Source organism: Schistocerca nitens, chromosome 5 (assembly GCF_023898315.1).
Source record: "Schistocerca nitens isolate TAMUIC-IGC-003100 chromosome 5, iqSchNite1.1, whole genome shotgun sequence".
Lineage (NCBI taxonomy): Eukaryota > Metazoa > Arthropoda > Insecta > Orthoptera > Acrididae > Schistocerca > Schistocerca nitens.
Window position 1 is genome coordinate 849364203 of NC_064618.1, and position 15364 is coordinate 849379566.

Sequence of the window (15364 nt, forward strand, 5' to 3'; positions counted from 1 at the left end):
CAAATGACAGGGCACAGGACAGAGAGGGGGGGGGGGAATCAATGAGGAGCTGGATGGATCAGATCGAGACTATCTTCAACCTACGAATTCAGCAGCTTCTAACAGAAGCTGGTACCTGTTCAGGGGGGTACTGCTTGGTTCATGGTATCATGACGCTGAACAGTATTTAAACAGTACTTAAACGACTTGTAAGTAATGGAAATTGAAAGCGTGTCCTCTTTACAAAAAATGAGAATAATCTCCATGACGTTCACCTACTTTGGTGCAGAAAAGTATTCGTCATTCAGGAATACGTCCGCAAGCATCCATAAACAGTTTAACTACCACTGAAATACAGTATAAGAGGAGCTTAAAGGATTTATCGGTGTCCAAATCCTACCCCATTGACGAATTTATTAGCAGAAACGCTCGATGCATATATTATTAATAATATCAAATGACATGAGTATTAGGTGAACCCGAATTCTGCACAACTTTACAGCGATAATGTGATCAATGTAAGTACGTACTGTAAAGTGATTTTCAGTTTCGTGACGAATGGTTATTATAGCTTGAGAGCTATCATATGGAATCCAGTGTGTTGTATATTAACATGGTTGTGACAGGTTTATTATTACTTGTTAAGTGAAAGCATATTTAAGATTTCTTACTTATTCCATGAGGGCCATTTCAGTTGGGTCTATGGAAGCGACATTAGCATATTTTCCTTTTTATAAATATGTATTTCTGTTTTGTAATTGTAAATAGGCTGTTTAGGTTTTTATGTTGGTAACGCCACGTAGTGTTCTGTGTTAAAATCGCTGACTGCGCTGTGTGCAGTCTGTGGCTGGTTGGACCCATTGTTGGAATATTCGCTTGTGTAGTGTTGGGCAGTTGGATGTGAACAGCGCGTAGCGTTGTGCAGTTGGAGGTGAGCCGCCAGCGGTTGTGGATGTGGGGAGTGAGCAAACGATCTGCACGTGTGTCCATCAGAAAAAGGAAATTTTTTAATTGGATGTCACAAAATTATATATATATATATATATATATATATATATATATATATATATATATATATATATAATTTTGTGACATCCAATTAAAAAATTTCCTGGTTCAGGTCGTTTTTTACCTCTGCCACCCATTTGTTGTTTCTAGTGGTTACCCAGTCAAAGATCTGTTTGGTCAGTCTGTGTGATGGCGTTCTGTATAGGTGTCCATAGAATTGAAGTCTGCGTTTTCTAATCTTTTCTGTGATTGTCTCCGTATGTTTGTATAGTTCCTCTGTAGGTTTCTTGATCCATATTCCATTGTTGCTAGTTGCGCCAAATATTTTCCTCAGTATTTTCCGTTCTACTTTTTCTAGTTGTCTAATACGTGTATGCCCTACGATTAGTGTGGTCTCTGCTGCATATAGTGCCCGTGTCGTAGTGGCGTAATTTGGCTTTTTGTGAGATACACTTCTTGTTGTAATGATTCCACACTACTTTGTATGCCTTGTCCAGTTTATTTTTTCTTTCTTCGTTTGAGTCTCTGTTATGTCCGCTCATTTGTAGCGTTTCACCGAGGTATTTGAAGTTTGCCGTTTTGTAAATTGTGCCATACTTTGTGTTCAGAGATGAGAGTTTCTTTGTGCTTATAAACTGTGTCTTTTCGTAAGAGATCTGTAGTCCAGTTTTGGAAGCGATTTCGTGTAGTTTTTCAATAGCATCTTTTGTTTCTTTTATACCTTTCGTGACAATCGCCAAATCGTCTGCAAAAGCCAGGCATTTAATCTGTAGGTTTCCTAAGGTTATCCCCTGTTGTGATGTTTCCCATTATTTTATTACCTTATCTAACACCAGATTGAAAAGGAGAAGTGAGAGGCCATCGCCTTGTCGGACAGTTGTGCGAATTTCAAAAGGCTGAGATAGTTCCCCACAGAACTTTACTTTGGAGGTCGTGTTGGTTGAAGTTTGCTCTATGATAGCTCGTGTTTTGTTGTCTACTTTGTATTCTGCTAGAATTTTGAAGAGAGTTTTCCGGTCGATAGAGTCGTACGCCTTTTTTAAGTCGACAAAGGTAATGATTAGGTTCTGTTTGTGTTGTAAAATCATTTTCAGGTTCCAAATTTGTTCCGCACAAGACCGCCCTTTACGGAAGCTTGCTTAGTATTCCCCAATCAAGTGGTTGGTCTGGCATTCTAGTCTGTTTAGTAAAGCTTTAGAGAGAATCTTGTATGTGACCGGTAGCAGGGATATTCCTCTGTAGTTGTTCGGGTCAGTCTTGTCACCTTTTTTGTGTAGTGGGTGTATCAGGGCAGTTTTCCAGTCGTCAGGAATTTTCATGGTCTTCCAGATATCTTCCAAGATCCTGTGGATGTCTTTGGTGAGTTCTGGATCTTGTAACTTCCAGATTTCCGCGATGATGCCATCTTCTCCTGGTGCTCTACGATTCTTGAGTGACTTGATTATTTCTCTAACTTCTTCTAGAGTTGGAGGTTCACTATCTGGATTGTACGTGCTCGTTTCTGTCATCATTTCTTCCATAGGGGGTCTGTGTTGAGCAGTTTTGCAAAGTATTATATATATATAATGACTTTTGAACGCTATTAAGGTAAATACATTGTTTGTTCTCTATCAAAATCTTTCAGTTGCTAACTATGCCTATTAGTAGTTAGTGCCTTCAGTAGTTAGAATCTTTTATTTAGCTGGCAGTATTGGCTCTCACTGTAGTGCATTAGTTCGAGTAACGAAGATTTTTGTAAGTGATTCATGAAAGGTATAGGTTTTTTGTTAGACAGGGCCATTCTTTTGTAGGGATTATTGAAAGTCAGATTGCGTTACGCTAAAAGTATTGTGTGTCAGTTTAGTGATGATCACAATAAGTAAAGAGAGTAATGTCTGAGTACGTTCAGTTTTGCTCAGCTCTTTGTAAAACAAATAACGTTAGAGTTTTTCCAGCACTGTCATTCTTAATTTTTTCAAGGGGACGTTTCATAATCTGCAGCCATGAGCTATCTCCTTAATGTGGACCTAGAGAGCAAAGAAGTACATCTACTCTCATCTAACCTCCACGGTAGGCCGACTCTCTGACTGCTCAGTTTTGGAGGACGGCAGTTACCTTGTTATTAATGAATTCAGTCAGCTTCAATTAAGTCACCCACGTGGGGATAACTAAAACTACCACTACGAGGTCCACGCATCTTGTACTCGTCTAACTAACGTCCACAGCTCGTGGTGTAGTGGTTAGAGTGGCTCTCTCTCTACCACGGAGCTTTGTGCTCGATCCCCAGCTGCGTCGATGTTCTGTGCTCAGGGACTCGGTTTTTGTGTTATCCTCATCACTTCATCTCATCATCAACGGAACGGAAGACGCCGAAGTGGCGTCAAAGAGAAGGACTTGCGCTGGGTGTCCGAAGTACCCCAGATGGGGTATTCTGCCCAGTGGTGCACACGATCATTTCGTCCAATCGATGGATCGCTTGTGCTACTTTACCACATCCGTAAGAAACTGAGGAAAAGTGAAGGATTTAACGTAGCGTATTGGAACACAGTCATACACACGTGACCAAGCGTCCTTCTCTTACTGACCGAACACTGTAGGTGAAAATTTCTTCCACATTGAGGATTCGAACCGACAACCTCGGGGTTGAGCGGTATGCGTTGGTGACCTCGCCTCCAGAGGCCGTTGCCGGAGCCAATAGACGGGCAGTACGCTATCGCGTGTACCTACTGGAAGTAAGGTTATGAGCCTTGAGAGAGCCGCGGCCGGCGGCTAGTAACGGCTCTAAATGTCAGGCGTCTAGCCGGAATGTCACCCGGAATGCGGAGCGGTCTAGAAAGCACGGCTCCGTTAGCGACCTTACCGGCTGCGCAGCTGTCCCCGCGTAAAACAACCACAACTGCAACGCACGCGCAGAGCGCCACCACGCGGCGGCTGCGAGGCAGCGGGCCGGGGGCCACGAGAAAGCCAGCCAGCCGGCTGCTGTGTCTGCGCTCCACAGCACTGCAGCCTCTGGGGCCGCCCTCACCCACCTCCTCACAACAGGGCTGCCCCGCCGCCGCAAGGCATCTCTCGTGCGGCTTCTGCCCGTCTGTTTCTCTGTGCACAGTCCAATACTGTTGCCTCGAAGCCATTAATGTGCTTACTTTTTACCGTTATTTAGTTTCAATCCCATCATATTCGCAGGTTACTTCAGAGTTACTTAAAAGTGGTAGTAATTTTAATTCGATAAACAGTAATAATATGGAAGTGATAGGATTAAAATTATTTGAAACCTAATGTGTATTTCAGTGTGAATACTAGTTCTGTTTAAGAACTAATAGCACTAATTTATACAGCGTGATTCAGCTGTCCGTACCCATGGGTTCTATGCAACCAGCAAAACTTTCAAATACCAAGCACTAGAGTTTCATACACTACTGGCCATTAAAATTGCTACACCAAGAACAAATGCAGATGATAAACCGGTATTTATTGGATAAATATATTATACTAGAACTGACATGTGATTACATTTTCACGCAATTTGGGTGCATAGATCCTGAGAAATCAGTATCCAGAACAACCACCTCTGGCCGTAATAACGGCCTTGATACTCCTGGGCATTGAGTCAAACAGAGCTCGGATGGCGTGTACAGGTACACCTGCCCATGCAGCTTCAACACGATACCACAGTTCGTCAAGAGTAGTGACTGGCGTATTGTGACAAACCGGTTGCTCGGCCACCATTGACCAGACGTTTTCAATTGGTGAGAGATCTGGAGAATGTGCTGGCCAGGGCAGCAGTCGAACATTTTCTGCATCCACAAAGGCCCGTACAGGACCTGCAACATGTGGTCGTGCATTTTCCTGCTGAAATGTAGAGTTTCGCAGGGATCGAATGAAGCGTAGAGCCACGGGTCGTAACACATCTGAAATGTGAAGCCCACTGTTCAATGTGCCGTCAATGCGAACAAGAGGTGAATGAGACGTGTAACCAGTGGCACCCCATACCATCACGCTGGGTGATACGCCAGTATGGCGATGACGAATACCCGCTTCCAATCTGCGTTCACCGCGATGTCGCCAAACACGGTTGTGACCATAATGATGCTGTAAACAGAACCTGGATTCACCTGAAAAGAAGACGTTTTGCAATTCGTGCACCCAGGTTCGTCGTTGAGTACACCATCGCAGGCGCTCCTGTCTGTGATGCAGCGTCAAGGGTAACTAACCGCAGCCAACATCTCCGAGCTGATAGTCCATGCTGCTGCAAACGTCGTCAAACTGTTCGTGCAGATGGTTGTTGTCTTGCAAACATCCCCATCTGCTGACTCAGGGATCGAGACATGGCTGCACGATCCGTTACAGCCATGCGGATAAGATGTCTGTCATCTCGATTGCTAGTGATACGAGGCCGTTGGGATCCAGCACGGCGTTCCGTATTACCCTCCTCAACCGACCGATTCCATATTCTGCTAACAGTCATTGGATCTCGACCAACGCGAGCAACAATGTCGTGATACGATAAACCGCAATCGCGATAGGCTACAATCCGACCTTTATCAAAGTCGGAAACGTGATGGTTCGCATTTCTCCTCCTTACATGACGCATCATAACAACGTTTCACCAGGCAACGCCGGTCAACTGCTGTTTGTGTATGAGAAATCGGTTGGAAACTTTCCTCATGTCAGCACGTTGTAGGTGTCACCACCGGCGCGAACCTTGTGTGAATGCTCTGGAAAGATAATCATTTGCATATCACGGCATCGTCTTCCTGTCGGTTAAGTTTCGCGTCTGTAACACGTCATCTTCGTGGTGTAGCAATTTTAATGGCCAGTAGTGTATTTTATCTCCCACTACGTGCAAACTAGTAGTACTACATAAAAAATGAACAAGATCTTTTTGCAGGAATATGTAGTTAAATCTTGTACTGGGATACATTTACGCTAGACCCCGGAGTTATCGAATTATTCAACAAAACGCACAAAAGTAACCTTCGAACGTCGTTTTCTTGAGTAACTCGGAAACCGTGGCCTCGAGTACAAAATATAGCGCACTAAAATTTCTTCAAACAGGTCCCATTCATTTTTTCTGTACTTATAGTTTGCACATAGAGAGCAGAGAATATAACAATCTGGTGCATGGTTTTTGAAGGCGTTGTGGGTTGTATAAAAGCTGTCGGTAAGGCAGCTGAATCACCCATATAGGTGTGGTGGCTGTTCTTGCAGACACGTCCCTGCACACGTCTGTAAATATATGATTGATTCATCCAAATAATATAAGTCTTAATCATATAGGCAGAGCGATCGCAAATGTTACTGCTAAATGGATTGTTCTAGTAAAAATGTAAGGGAATGGTCATGAAGATCATTTCAGTGTGGATGCACTCTCTCTCCTGAACTCCTGGAGGTTACCAGAGTGACGCGGCGAGCAATGAGTTGGTCAGCCAGGGCTGCTACGAAATTATTGTGCTACAAGTTGAGAATTTGGGTCGGATGGAAAGCGTCCTTGGATAGCTGAAGCAATTAAGGTGACCATTCGCATAGAGCGGGAAATCCATATTCGAGTCCTGGTCTGACACTAATTTCGACTCTTCGCCACTGAATTGTGGCCAATGTCAGAATTTATTTTATTTCATCATAATAGTGTTAATGCTAGTACTACTGCTGCTACTATTACTATTACAACTGCTGCTGCCACTAACAATAACAACAACAATAATAGTAATAACAACAACAATAGTGAGGAGACACATAGAAAATGTATTTCTGAGTGTACAGAACTGATACATCGCGTAATAGCGAGTTCTCTGCGAGAGACATTTATGTAGACTGTACCAACCTTACCGCTGGAATATGAGGAATGTCTGTTCAGAAAGGACATTTACTTGCCAAAGGGGGGCGCTGTGTCTACACATCAAAGACTGACATTTTCGTAGTTCTGTTAGATATGCTATTAACTGGCGAAATAGTTCACTGACGAAATATTGCATCCGTTGGACAATGACATCCGGCCGCTTACCCGTGAACTATTTCGTCATGAATTACGCAGGCAGAAGTTGAAGAATCGCATGTTAACTTTTACTTTTTTTTTCTTTTTTTAAAATATGGATACGGTATTCAGTTCTCTGAAACAGTGAGTTCATTCGAGAGCATTAAAAGGACTTAGATAAGCCTCAATGATGCAGTGAGACGGAAAGGATTTTGTTGCCGGAATGAGAGTTTCCGGTATAGTGTTCAGACAAGAGCGTTAATTTATGAACTGTTGTACACATAAAATATTGTAATGACCTCTGGGCCATAGGTTAAACGTCATCTTAGACTGTATGGTAATTTTACTGAATTTGTAAAATCATTAATATAACACAGTCCTCTGTTTCTGATCACTGTATGTTTCGGAGTCGGTCGGTAGCTGATCGAGGCACAAACTGACCGTTGCCACCGTATCGAAGTTAAGGCAGAGGTAGGGCGATGGACTCGCAGTCAGTGGGTCAGGGCTTCAAATCCCCGACCCTCCGTCCATACTTAGTTTTTGCTTTCTTTTCCTAAATCGTTTGCGGCAAGTATCTAGACGATTTCTTTGAAAAGGCGTGAACGATTTACTCCGCCTCGTTTCTTCACTCCACGCTTATGCGCCTCATGCAGCGACCCCATTGTCGATCAGATGTTATAAACTCTAAGGTTCCATTTTATCCTTGCGTAACGAAATCTGTCATAAAGAGAAGGGTAGTCTTATATGAAAGAGAAAAAGAGATAATGCCGAAAATTAATGGTAAGAAGTCCAAGACGAACTCTAATTTAAGCGTGTGTGTTTGTGTGTGTGTGTGTGTGTGTGTGTGTGTGTGTGTGTGTGTGTGTGTGTTAGGGAGAGAGAGACAGAGAGAGAGAGAAATAGAAGGGGGGTTAGGGAGAGGGGAGGAAGTGTTTGTTACTTGGTAGCCTGGGTTATGTCAAACTATATACATAATGAACTAGTCCGACAACCGTGTGGGTACACATGTTGCTTGTGTACATAGATTTTAAAGCCCGCAGAAGATATTTATGGGCAGTAAGCATAAGGGAAACGTTACACCTGACAAGTTAATGTAACAATACTCCTGCCGGCCGAAGTGGCCGTGCGGTTAAAGGCGCTGCAGTCTGGAACCGCAAGACCGCTACGGTCGCGGGTTCGAATCCTGCCTCGGGCATGGATGTTTGTGATGTCCTTAGGTTAGTTAGGTTTAACTAGTTCTAAGTTCTAGGGGACTAATAACCTCAGCAGTTGAGTCCCATAGTGCTCGGAGCCATTTGAACCATTTTTTAACAATACTCCAACCACCAACACCAAGAATCTGGTACTCGTCTTGGGATGGTATGGGATTAAAATCGTCCAACAAATCGCTCGTTGGCCTGAAAACAGAAGTTAATAAGTGAACTTCGAAGCACTGAATTCTATTTTCCTAAACAGTTTCAATGAAGAACGTTAAATGTACAGTCCGCTATTTCTCTAGTCGCATGGACGTAAAATGATATAAAAGTCGTTGCAGACTCGAAAATGAATTAAAGTCACTGAGAATAGGACTATCGATTACACAAAAGTAGTCGTTCGCAATGATATATTTATGCACATAAAAGTCAATTTGCTAGAAAACTGTTGCAAATTGTAGCGAGAACTGCAGATGTTCAACGCTTGCCAAATAGTGTGGTGTGTGAGCTGACCGGAGACATTAGCAAATGTTGTCAGTTGATGGTGAGAGTGCTGACAAATAATTTTCGGATAATCTGCGTAATCAGTTATGCTGGCCACCGATGCGATACATATATATAGGCATAGTTCAACTTCTTCCGCATTACCTAAACTCTGAAGGTGGCGCATTGGAGCGCGGAAACTGGTTGCAACAAAATAAATAAAATGTTAAGGACCGCTGTAGGCGTTTTATTTTCTCAAAATACACCATCAAAAAAAGTTTTGCATAACCTCGGTTCCGAGAGTTCCGGAACCTGTACAGAAAATTGGAATAGAGATCAACATAAACATCATTTCCACCCTTTTTATTGCTCATGAAAACCACGCATTGCTTGTTGTACCAACATACAGCGAGACCTCCAGAGGTGGCGGTCCAGACTGCTGTACACACCAACACCTCTAATACCAAACTGCAGGTCCTGTTGTATTGATGCATGCCTGTATTCGTCGTGGCATACTAACAACAAGTTCATCAAGGCACTGTTGGTCCAGATTGTCCCACTCCTCTAAGGCGATTCGGTGTAGATCCCTCAGAGTGGTTGGTGGGTCACGTCGTCCATAAACAGCCCTTTTCAATCCATCCCGGGCGTGTTAGATAGGATTCGTGCCTGAAAAACATGCTGGTCACTCTAGTCGAGCATTGCCTCGGTGCGATGTCTATGGCTGGTCTTTGTGTTTTACGTCGCGGTTGGAGCAGATCTCCACCTTGGGTCCTCCGGAGACCCAAACTTATTTTAGATTTGACTAATTTTAAGAAAGATGGCACACCAGACTTTACGTTCCAATCTCTGTTTTTTAACATTTTAGATGTGCATCACGGTTTCACTGTTGTTTATACTGATGACTCCAAACAGGAGACTTTCCTTGGCTGTTCTGTGGTGTTCCCTGATCATGTTACCCGGATTCGCCTCCCTGCTGAATATACCGTTTTCGCAGCGGAGCTCCACGCGATCCTGAAGGCACTGGAGCAGATGCATCGTGTTCGGGGCGATCGATTTCTTATCTGCTCCGATTCTCTTAGTGCCTTACAATCACTGCAGAACCTCTACCCGACTGAGGAGATGGTCCAGCTGATACATGACCAACTGTACTTGCTCCAACGGCGGGGTAAAGAGGTATCCTTCTGCTGGGTGCCTGGTCATGTCGGCATATGGGGCAATGAACAGGCCGATCGGGTTGCCAAGGAGGCCTGCAGAGAGCAGGATGTGGTCCAGTGTCCTATCCCCTTGCAGTCAGTCATCGCTGCACTCCACAGGAAGTGCATGGAGATGTGGGAGGACGAATGGCTGGCGGTGACGGCCAATAAACTGCGGTCGGTAAAGTCAACCACTCGGCCGTGGCGTTCCTCCTGCCGGCTGCTCAGGCGGGAAGAGGTGGCCCTCATACGTCTTCGGATCGGGCACTGTCCTCTGACGCATAGCTATTTATTACGGTGGGAGGATCCTCCGTTTTGTGATGCTTGTGGTGTGCACATCTCTGTCCGGCACATTTTAACAGACTGCATTTTATACCGTGATGCAAGGGCAGCAGCACAAGTTGATGGGGATCTGCCTTCTGTTTTAGCTAACGATGAGACGTGTGTGTCTAGGGTTTTTAAGTTTTGTGATGTGTCTGGACTCTGGCCTAAACTTTGAGGCTGGAGGTTTTAGTGTATTGCAGAGTGGCTGACTCCTCCCCTTTTTCCCTGCGGTCAGCCAGCCACTTCCATCTGCTACATTGTTTTAGCTCCCTCTACCTTTTTCTTCCTGTGTTGTCCCTGTTTTACTGCTGACGCCCTGCTTCATCCCACGCTTCGGTGTGGGTGAGCACATATTTTTCAATGATTGTTCCCCGTGTTTTATGTTCCGTTTTATGTAAATATTCTGAGTCTTTTTTTTCTTGACACCCGTCTCACTATGCTACTGCACGGGCGCTGAAGACCTTGCTGTCGTGCGCCCACCAAACCCTTATACTACTACTACTACTACTACTCTAGTCGATCAATGACGTTATCCTGAAGGAAGTCATTCACAAGATGTGCACGATGGGGGTGCAAATTGTCGTGCATGAAGACGAATGCCTAGCCAATATACTGCCTATATGGTTGCACTATCGGTCGGAGGATGGCATTCACGTATCGTGCAGCCGTTACGGCGCCTTCCATGACCACAAGCGGCGTACGTCGACCCCAGATAATGCCACCACAAAACAGCAGGGAACCTCCGCCTTGCTGCACTCGCTGGACAGTGCGTCTAGGCGTTCAGCCTGACTGGGTTGCCTCCAAACACGTCTCGAACGATTGTCAGGTTGAAGGCATATGTGGCACACATCGGTGAAGAGAACGTGATGCCAATCCTGAGCGGTCCATTCGGCAGGTGGACCGATTGGTACCGCGCTGCACGGTGTCGTGGTTGCAAAGATGGACCCCACCATGGACGTCGGTGCTGAAGTTGCGCATCATGCAGCGTACTGCGCACAGTGTGAGGCGTAACACGACGTGCTGTGGCTGGACGAAAAGCATTATTCAACATGGTGGTGTTGCTGTCAGGGTTCCTCCGAGCCATAATCCTTAGGTAGCGGTCATCCACTGCAGTAGTAGCCCTCGGGCGGCCTGAACGAGGCATGTCGTCGACAGTTCCTGTCTCTCCGTATCTCCTCCATCTCCTAACAACATCACTTTGATTCACTCCGAGACGCCTGGACACTTCTCTTGTTGAGAGCCCTTCCTGGCACAAAGGAACAATGCGGACGCGATCGAACCGCGGTATTGACCGTCTAGGCATGGTTGAACTACAGACAACACGAGCCGTGTACCTCCTTCCTGGTGGAATGACTGGAACTGATCGGCTGCCGGACCCCCTCTGTCTAATAGGCAATGCTCATGCATGGTTGTTTACATCTTTGGGCGGGTTTAGTGACATCTCTGAACAGTCAAAGTGACTATGTCTGTGATACAATATCCACAGTCAACGTCTACCTTCAGGAGTTCTGGGAACCGGGGTGATGCAAAACTTTTTTTGATGTGTGTAGTAAACTGCCGTCGTCCCAAAGACCTCCTGTGAAAAAGATGGGCATACAAAAAATAAGCAAATGCGGTGTCATACAAACAGGCGAGAAGTCGGAAATTATTTGACAACACCGTCACTGATCAGTCACAGGATGTGTCAAAACCATCGAAAAGCTAGGGGTATCAATCTGGAAAAGCTTACGCGAAAACGATTACGTAAATCAGGATATGAGGAGGAAATATGCGAATCCAAAATTGATTGGCCTACAAGACTGTCCGATCTCACTGAATAAGAATTTTTGTTGATACGAATTTTTGAAAGACTCCGTCGTCTACCCGCTTCGCCTTCCAGCAGTTCTGGTGAGCTGCGACGCCGTTAAAAACCTGCAGTGAAAGCAGCGCCTCCGTACATGATGGGAGCAGTGCGGGACGAGACTGACTGCCGTCTCAGTGTTGGGAATGCGTCCGTTGGAGGGCACACTGAATATTTGTGAAACGGAAATGATGACGTTCAGCACGCACATAGCTGTTAAAAGTATGCCGACGTTGTACACTGGGAAACAGAATTATAGGATCACTTTGTAAGGTGGCAGAATAAATGGTGAGATTCGCACCTTACATGAGACCTTTACAAATCGCAATGAGAAGGTGAAGATGACACCTAACGTAAATCAACAGTTATGAGAACATTTGCCTATCAATATGTAATGCAGAAAGGGATGACAATCAATCAATGGTAATAACACACCATTCCTATACAATGCATGCCTTCCAGCGGGAGGTGGAACAGGGAATGCGAGCTGAGTCGCTTTTAGTTTTGAAAAGCCAGCTCCACAACGACGTAGAGAAACCGTGCTGCAGGAGTTACGCCGGCAACCACTTAAAGGGATGGCAGGAAAGAGGACAGCGACCCCGGGCCAGGTGATTCAAGCTGGAGGGCTGTCTGTAGCGATGGCATCTGTACAAGAGCAGAGAAGGAGCTTTAGAAAACTGCATTTCGAAATTCCAACGGAATACGAACAAAAGCAAGTGACGCATTTTCGTCCAGCGAGTGCGAATATGGAAATGTCAATGTACTATAGGCGTCTAGAACGGGCACAAAACGTCTGATTGGTGGAAACTCACTAGGAAGGAGAAAACTACTGAAGTTTCGATGCAGTTTGATAGAAGGGTCGTTGTGATTGGTAGAGGGTGTTTCTACAAAATAAGAAGAACGCTCCTTTTGGTGGAAAAAGGCCATGATGTGAAAAAGGAACCCAAGTGGAGGGAGGCAGTTCTGCCATGAGAGAACAAGAGAGACATTTTGGTGAGGGACTCTTCTCTGAACTGGCGTCAAGTGCAGAACAGAGCGCTTAACGCTCCATATGACCCAGAGAAGAAATTGGTGTGGACACTGCGTCCACAGCGGCTGCACTCCAGCTAAAATTAGCTGTAGCAACGTTTACCTCCAACTGTGGAGAAACGAACCAGCCAAATTAGTTAATTGTCCTTGTGAGAACTGAGAGGGGACTATAATATGCACGCTGCTCCAACCTTGCGCATGTATATCGCCACATAATAAGTAGGGCTGAGTACATGTTTTCTCGCATAATGAGAAACAAAGGGAAAGGTTCTGCTGGAAAGTTCAGCAAAGGTCAGATTAATTTTGTAGGAATTTCAGTGGGAGAGAGCGGCCTTGCAGACAGCAGCACGTCGCAGCTTAAGGTAAATACCGCTCAGAGGTGTAAACTTTGTTGGTTCACCAGCTTGCGTCCACTGTAAACTCGAGCGGCCTTGGGTAATCTTGCACTTGACTAATGATCCACTGTAGACTTGATTGTCATCCTAAATAGTACCGAACTTTGAACCGGAATCGGACGATTTTAGTAGCACTGACCAACATCATAACATATGTGTAGGGGCAATTTCGTAAAGAAACGTCCAATTAAACTTTCATGTTATTGTGCTTAGGATTAATGTAAATGAAATATTGTGCTTAAGATTAATGTTCTTTCAGAGAGTTAATATTTAACATTGTTGTGTATAAACTTATTTAACTTTTTGATGTTCGCAAGATGCGTTATCCACTGCGCTGTTTTTATGTTGGCGAGTTGAAAACTGTGTGAAAAGCTGTAATTTGGTGAGAAATATTGCGACATTAAACTTGTCATTTCACCTCACACAGTTGTTCTCAATTCAAGAATAACCAAGCAAAAACAAAACCCCCGCAATCTTACAACTTTTTCGAAACACCGTAATTCCGTTTGCGATGCCGAAGCTTGAAATTTGGACCAAAGGCGCTTGCAACTTTCCTCTGTAGTAGCGCAAAAGCCCGGCGCCCTGCGACGTCATTCTGGGTCTCGATGACGCTTCATACAGTAGGGCGCTGACACATGAGAACAGGCCAGCTCTCAGCAGTTCATTTGACGTGGGAGGTGGGTTAAGGCTGACATATCACCACAATTCTGCCCAATGCCACTGTGGACGTGCCAAACGATTACAGCCTCTCTTACCCACATTTCACCCTTTCTTTTGACGCCTCTGAGATGGAGGTCAGAACCGCGACTCCCAGCGATGAAAGCACGTGGTTTTCTTGTGGGTGGGCGAGTAAAATACTTCAGTCACACTGTCTCTGAGACTCGACATGAAAAGGCGCCAGGCGATGGCATAAAGGGCGTTAATGAAACTATCGCTTCTCCAGGGGTGTTGATTCCAACACGTTTCGGGATGGGAAACGACAGCTCGCGGTGTGTTCTTGACAAAACTTCTGACACCCCCTTCTCTAAAGACAATGCGACTGCATCCCCATTGAACGTGAGTGCAGTGCGACTCCAATTTTTGCTCTCGCGTTGTGTTGGAACCGCTTATACAGTCCTCATGCTTCGCACCGTCCTCTGGTGTAATCACAGGCGAGGGGGGGGGGGAGGGGGGGAAGGGCGAGGTCGGTCACGGGGCACGGGGCCGGTACGCGACACGACACATGCGTGAATAAACTGGCAAAGGCCCTATCTGTAAGGTAATCCTAAGTGCCTGCAGACAGGCAACCGGAATCATACGGGTGTCATGGGAGCTGCGTGCTTGCAGGCGTCTAGAACAACGCTACAGGTTGTCCCTGGATAAGTTGATTTTTAAAATTCTCAGTCAAGGTTGGCGGGTGCCAACGAGGGTTGTTGCCAAACTGGGGGTCTTAGAGCCATCATCTGCCGTTTTATTCACGCGTGTGTCGATGTGTCGCACCCCCGTTCCCCTCCCCCCTTTCCCACCCGATCCCCCACTCGCACGGTGATCACGCGACAGAAGGAAGCGAAACGGGAGAGCTGAAAAAGAATAATAACCCTCTGATGCTTCGGATCACATTTGAATTTCGTCGAATGATTTTGAAGGGTTCCTAGGACTTCCAACCTGTACTAGAGATGGGGGATCCGCTCTTGAACTAATTCATAGAGTTCAATCTTTCAAAGGAGTGAACAATCAGTGATTCAGAAAAAAAGAACGGTAGCTCCAAACGTTTCCCAGGCAGAGAGAGAGAGAGAGAGAGAGAGACGGAGCATATCAGCAGCGCCTCTGCTGGTCAGAGCACAGTGCACGCCACACAACACAGCCAGCGCCGGCCTCTGCCCTGCTTCTACCTTGGCTGCCTGCATTGTGCAGTGCCCCATTGGATTTTGTGTTTCACATATGCCGGGCCGTCTCTGTGCGTCGTCTGCCGTGTGCACTGTGCAGTGTCT